This window comes from Urocitellus parryii, chromosome 2 (genome assembly GCF_045843805.1).
Source record: "Urocitellus parryii isolate mUroPar1 chromosome 2, mUroPar1.hap1, whole genome shotgun sequence".
NCBI lineage: Eukaryota > Metazoa > Chordata > Mammalia > Rodentia > Sciuridae > Urocitellus > Urocitellus parryii.
In genome coordinates, this window is record NC_135532.1 from 115188515 (window position 1) to 115194930 (window position 6416).

Sequence of the window (6416 nt, forward strand, 5' to 3'; positions counted from 1 at the left end):
CCTTTTTTTTTTTTTAAATAACCGAACCACCACACAAGCCTTGTAGATTCAAACAGCAACTCTTTTTTTAAAAAAAAAATATTTAATATTTATTTTTTAGTTATTGGCGGACACAACATATTTGTTTTGTATATGGTGCTGAGGATCGAACCCGGGCCGCACGCATGCCAGGCAAGCGCGCTACCACTTGAGCCACATCCCCAGCCCCTTGACCCATCCTTAATTCCTTTATGCAAGGATATCAAGGACTCTCACAGCCTCAGTTAGGGTTCACTTCCCTCCTGAGGACCTCTTTGGGATGCCTGTCCCAGGGACAGTGACATGGACACCTTCTTGAAGGCATGTGATCTCTGGGTGGCCAGACCCAGCTGGCTGGCAGCCATTGCCAGGGCCCAGGACTTCGCCTTTTGGCTTCAATTCTGAACTGTAGCCTGGCTTGTCTGAAGGACCGAGGGCAAGATAAACAGGTGACTGCAGAGAAGGTGGCTCTCTTGTTACAGGACATGGTCATAATGTAGCCATTTGAAAAAGTGAAAAAGTCCCTTTGAGGCCAAATTTTTTACCAAAGCTTAGGTTCTTTGCCTTTCTCAAAGAGAGGATTTACTACTCCTTAGGCCTTTTGGGATTCAAAACATATAACCCCAAATATATCACATTGGTGTACTCGGTATTTTAAGCCAAAGGAATTGAGGGAACTGCAGAAACAAGAAGGTCACTCTGGGACCATCTCCCACCTTTCTTCCCCGAAACGGACCATAAAAGAGTTCTCTAAGCTGCGTTCCCTGAGGTAGGGATGGTCCTGCCCTGGAACCGCAGGCCCAGAAGAGTTTGCACTAACAGTCCTTGCTTAGCCGCATTGATTACCACAGGTCATACCCCTCTGCCCTGCAGATGCACATCCTCGTGACTGTCCACACAATGTGCCCTTCTCCTGGGCCCCATGAGCTTCTGTATCCGCAGGCTCCTGTGGGACATGTTCATTAAATCTGTCCTTCTGTTCATCTCTCTTGTCCTGGCAGGTGTCAGCCATGGACCCTGTAAAGGGCGAGGAGAAGATCAGTTTTCGCCTCTGTGATTTTCTGTCTGAGACAACAGGCCCATGGCCGCTGTTTTTTCTCTTGGCCTTCTTTTTATAGATCTTAGTACCCACATCACCTTCTTCCTTTTGTTTTTTTCTTTTGTGGGATGGGGTCTTGCTATGTTGCCTGGGGTGGTCTGGAACTCCAGGGCTGGAGTGACCCTCCTGCCTCAGCCTGCTGAGTAGCTGGTACCATAGGCACATGCCACTTGCCTTACTTAAATGTAGTTTTATCAAATTAATTTAGTGCTTTCTTATTTCTAAAGGATTGAATTTTTTTTTGACCCTTCATGATCTATTTTATTTTTGATTTATGTTTCCTTTGGGAAGGGTATTTTCCAATTACCTACCTTCCCTTCCCTTCCCTCCCTCCCTCCCTCCCTCCCTTCCTTCCTTCCTTCCTTCCTTCCTTCCTTCCTTCCTTCCTTCTCAGGGATTAACCTGGTGCTTAATCACTTCACATTCCCAACCCTTTTTCATATTTTATTTAGAGACAGAGTCTCACTAAGTTGCCTAGGGTCTCTCTAAGTTGGCTTTGAACTTGCCATCCTGCTGTCTCAGCCTGATGCTCTGGGATTGCAGGCGTGCACCACTGTGCCTGGCTTGATCATAGTTAGTGGAGGGGAAACTTGGGAGAAGAGTGAGGACCCAGCTCACACATCCTCAGCACTTCCTCTGTTGGGCTGCACACAGCACATTCCAAGATGCCACAGTGGGGCCCGCTATTATGTGTCATTATAATGCAAATCAATTAAAAATTAATTTAAAAAAACTGAAGTAAATAGAAACAAATTCCAGCAATACCCAGAGGGGGAAGCCGAGAAGCCAACTCTGCTTATTGAAGTTCCTGTTGGGGGACTGGGGATGTGGCTCAAGTGGTAGCGTGTTCGCCTAGCATGCATGAGGCACTGGGTTTGATTCTCAGCACCACATACAAATAAAGTAAAGATTGTGTCCACCTAAAGCTTAAAAATAAATTTATTGGCTCCCTGCCTGAGGCAGGCATCCCCAGTTGGCTCCTCTTAGTTCTAGCTCCGGGGTCCTCCTGGGGCTTCCTGCCAGCAGCGGGAGAGTCTCACCTCTTTCTTTCTCTCCACAACTGCTCAACTCCCACACCAGTCTAGTCTGCAGCCCCTAAATGCTGGCTCCCTACATTCAGCAAGGGAGGGACCCTGGAGCGTGCTGTGGAAGGTGGTTGGATGGATCATTGCATCTATGAAAGGGGAAGGGTCACGGGACCAGTTCTACCTAAGTCTTGCTGGTTTCCTCAGTATTAGTTGAACTAGAGGTGAAAGACCTAAGCAACCTCATTTTACTTGGGACCTCATTTTGATCTGAAACTTAACCTCTGACCTACTACAGTCCTAAAGTCAGGAAAATACCACAGAAAAGCTCTGTGGAAACAGTTCTCAGAAAAGCCACAGATGGTGATCGCCTAAGATAGGCCAAGAAATGGAAATATCTGAAATTCCAGATGGCCCCCACCTAGGTGTGGTGACCAATATCTAAACTAGAAGCCCTGCAGCTTGGCATGTACCCCCCTTGGGACATCCTCATGGTTTAAACCAATCAATTTTAAGGACGTCAACCCCTTGAACTAACCTATAATCCTTTCCAGATTCTTTCCCACCACTTGATATGCTAATCATGTTTTAGAGTTGTTTGATTTTCCCGCGGTGGTGTGTGATGATTTGCTAAGAGATGCTATGATGTATGTGGGGGTCCCTGCCTTCCCCAAAGAATGTATAAAACTGCTGCAAACCCTGGGCTCGAGGCCTCTCAGCAACACCAGTTGCTGTGTGTGCTCAGAGGACCCAGCTAGCTCGTGATAAACACCTGTTTGCTGCTTACATCAATCTTGGTCTCTGGTGGTCTTTTGAGGAAACTTGTGTTGTTAAACTAAGTGATGGAATGAGGGCTCCTCTCTTGCTTCTCTCTCTCTCTCTCCATATATATATATAGTTAGTCACAATACTTTTGATTTTATTTATTTGCTTCACTCCTTTTAAAAGGCCTTTTTTTCCCTGGTCTCAGGAAAACAAAGTGCTGGCAGGTCTGGTGGCTTAGCAAGTTTCAGAAAAGAGACAATCACTATTTGTTATGTTGGTGAGATATTAGGTCCTCTAAGTCTGTAAAAAGAGGAGTGTTTTGGATGTGAGGTGTCCCCAGCTAATGCAGGAATGTTGGGAGGTGACATGGTTGGATTGTGAGAGCTGGAACCCAGTCAGTCCATCACAGTTTGAACAGGCCGTGTGGGTGGTAACCGAAGGCAGGAGGGGTGTGGAGGGAGGATGGGTCACTGGGGGCTCCCTGGAAGGGTCACCCTTCTCTGTGTCACTTTCCTTTGCCCTCACCCTCCTTAGCTTCCCTGAGGGGAGCGGCTTCCCTCTGCCACATCCTTCCGCCATGATGTTGTGCCTTACCTAGGGCCCAGAGCAATGGAGTTGGCCATTTATGAACAGTCTGTGCAACTGTGATTCAAAGGTAAACTTTTCTTAGTTAGGAAAGCTGACCAAAACAGTGAGCACAGCCTAATGTCCAGCCTTCCTTCTCCACCATGCGGATGGGGGAGGACGGGTTTGCTCCGCAGACTGTAACCTCCCCTCTTCTCACTCCCAAATCTCTTCTTACATCAGGTGCTTGTGAAACCTAAATCAGCTCGGATTTTTCCCACCACTGGGGGGGAGTGGGAAGTCTGCTGCCTGAAGTAGCTTTCTTACACCTCGGCTGGAAGGAACGTCTGGGCCTGGATCCCAGCAGTGCTGCATCCCTGATACTCCCGCTCTCTTTGGTGACTCCCTGAGTCTGGTAGCTCTACCCCACTGCTACACACCTGCAAAAACTGCTTTCGGAGAATTCACTGCATTTGAGGCGAGCAGATAATGTGCCAAGAGTTTTCTTCTAACATTTCCCAGCACCGTGTGATCCCACAGCAAGTGGGGTTGCACCTCTGCCATATGATTCCCTCCCTGGGAGCAACTAACACTTGTGCTGTCCCAGGGCCTGTTGACAAGTCCACTGGCTTATTATAAATACAGTATAAGAAAAGGCAACATCTCAGAAATTCAGAGCACCAGCAGAATCCTCATCATTTAACCTCCAATAAAGGGGTGGTGGGTGCCCTGGGTGAGTTTCTCCTGCTGCTGGCTTGCTGGGGCAGGTAGATCCCAGCTCCCAGGCTTGGAGCTTCTCTCCTGCCACCACCAAGGCAGCTGTTTCAGTGAGGGCAAATCACAGGGGGAAAGTGATGCAAATTGGTGAAACGGCTGAAGAAAATGAAAGACTCAAGAACATAAATATAATCAAGAACAGAAGTTTGAAAGTGGAATAATGAAAAAGACTTTTTGTTTTTTCCTTTTTTGAGCAACAGTGATTGAACCCAGCGCCTCGCACATGCTAGGTAAGAAATCTATCATTCAGCCACATACCCAATCCTTTTTAAAATTTGTATTTTGAAGCAGGGCCTTGCCAAGTTGCCCAGATGGTCCTTGAGCTTGTGATCCTCCTTCCTCAACCTTTTGAGTAGCTGGAATTATAGGCATGCACCACCAAGCCCGGTTATAAAGAATCTAAAATTAATAGGTGTGGTGGTACACACCTGTAATCCCAGCTACTCTGGAGGTTGAGCAGGAGGATTGTAAATTCCAGGCTAGCTGCAGCAACTTAGCCAGACCTGTCTGAATAAAATAAAAAAGCTCTGCAGATGAGGAGAGTGCACTTGCCTAGCATGCACAAGGTGCTGGATTCAACCCCTTATACTGCAATCAATCAATCAATCAATTTAAAAAATCAATTTTACATTTGATTCTCCTCCATATCCATGGGTACTACATCTGTAGATTCAACTAACTGTAGATCAGAAATATTTGGAAGCCAGGCACAGTGGCACACATCTGTAATCCCAGTAGCTGGGGAGGCCAAGGCAGGAGGATCACGAGTTCAAAGCCAGCCTCAGCAAAAGCAAAAGCAAGATGCTAAGCAACTCAGTGAGACCCTGTCTCTAAATATAATACAAAACAGGGCTGGGATTGTGGCTCAGTGGTCAAGTGCCCCTGAGTTCAATCCCTAGTACTGAAAAAGAAAAAAAAAAAGGAAAAAAACTGGTGTCTGTACTGAACATGTACAGATTTTTTCCTTGTCATTATTCTCTAAATAATACAGTATAACAACTATTTACATAGTGTTATACGTTAAGTATATAGAGTCTATGCACAGGTTATATGCAAATGCCATCCAATTTTATGTGACAGACTAGAGCTTTCACAGATTTTGGTACCCTTGGGGGTCCTGGAACCAGTACCCTGAGCATATAGAGGGTTGACTTTCCTATTTCAATGACAACTTGAGCTTATTCATCTAACTTCCATCCCTCCCATTAAAATGACATCAAGAGGCTGGAGTTGTGGCTCAGTGATAGAGCGCTTGCCTAACACATGTGAGGCACTGAGTTTGACTCTCAGCACCACATAAAATAAAAATTAAATAAAGTAAATAAAGGTATTGTGTTCATCTATAACTAAAAATATTTTTTAAATGACAACAAAATACCAAATAAATATTAAAATAAATAGGAACAGTATCAGTGATGGAACATGGAAGATACCATTATTTAGCCAGCTAGTTTAAAGTTTTGCCAATAGGATGAAGTAGAATTATATGGAGATATTATGATTCTAGAGTTAAGGGGGTTGGGTTACCCAATAAAGTTCCAAAGTCCATCCTCTGGTTTGGGGTCCCTGAGTGATGTAAATTCCTTTTGGTCAGGTCTAGAGGTCATTCCTCATCATCTGGAAGCCTAAGCTAAATGCCAGTGTTGCCAATATATAATGGGGAAGGAAAATAGGCTGTCAGTAGGTCCTAGCAATGCATTACACTGCTGGGCAGGAATTATGTTTCTTGGTCAATCGATTTGGGTGCCTGTATTAGTCAGCTTGCCATTACTATAACAAAATGCCTGAGATAATGAATTTTTAAAAAGGAAAGATTTATTTTGGCCACAGTTTCAAAAGTGTCAGGCTATGGTCACTTGGCCTTATTACTTTTGGCCTTTAGCAGCACAATATATATCATGGCAGGAACCCATGGCAGAGGAAGCTGTTTGCCTCTTAAAGGCAGAGAAGCACAGAGACACAGGAAAAGGCTAGAGTCCCAACATCCCCTTCAAGGGCATGTCCCCAGTAACCTAACTTCCTCCCACTCAGGAAGGGTTCCACAGCCTGGTGACCAATCCTTCAGCACTTGGGCTTTTCCAAACCATGGCAGTGCCCCATTCTGTTCTCTGCAAGATTGCCCTTTTGCTTCAAGGTCTCTGTGAACACAGGAAGGAGGAAGATCCACC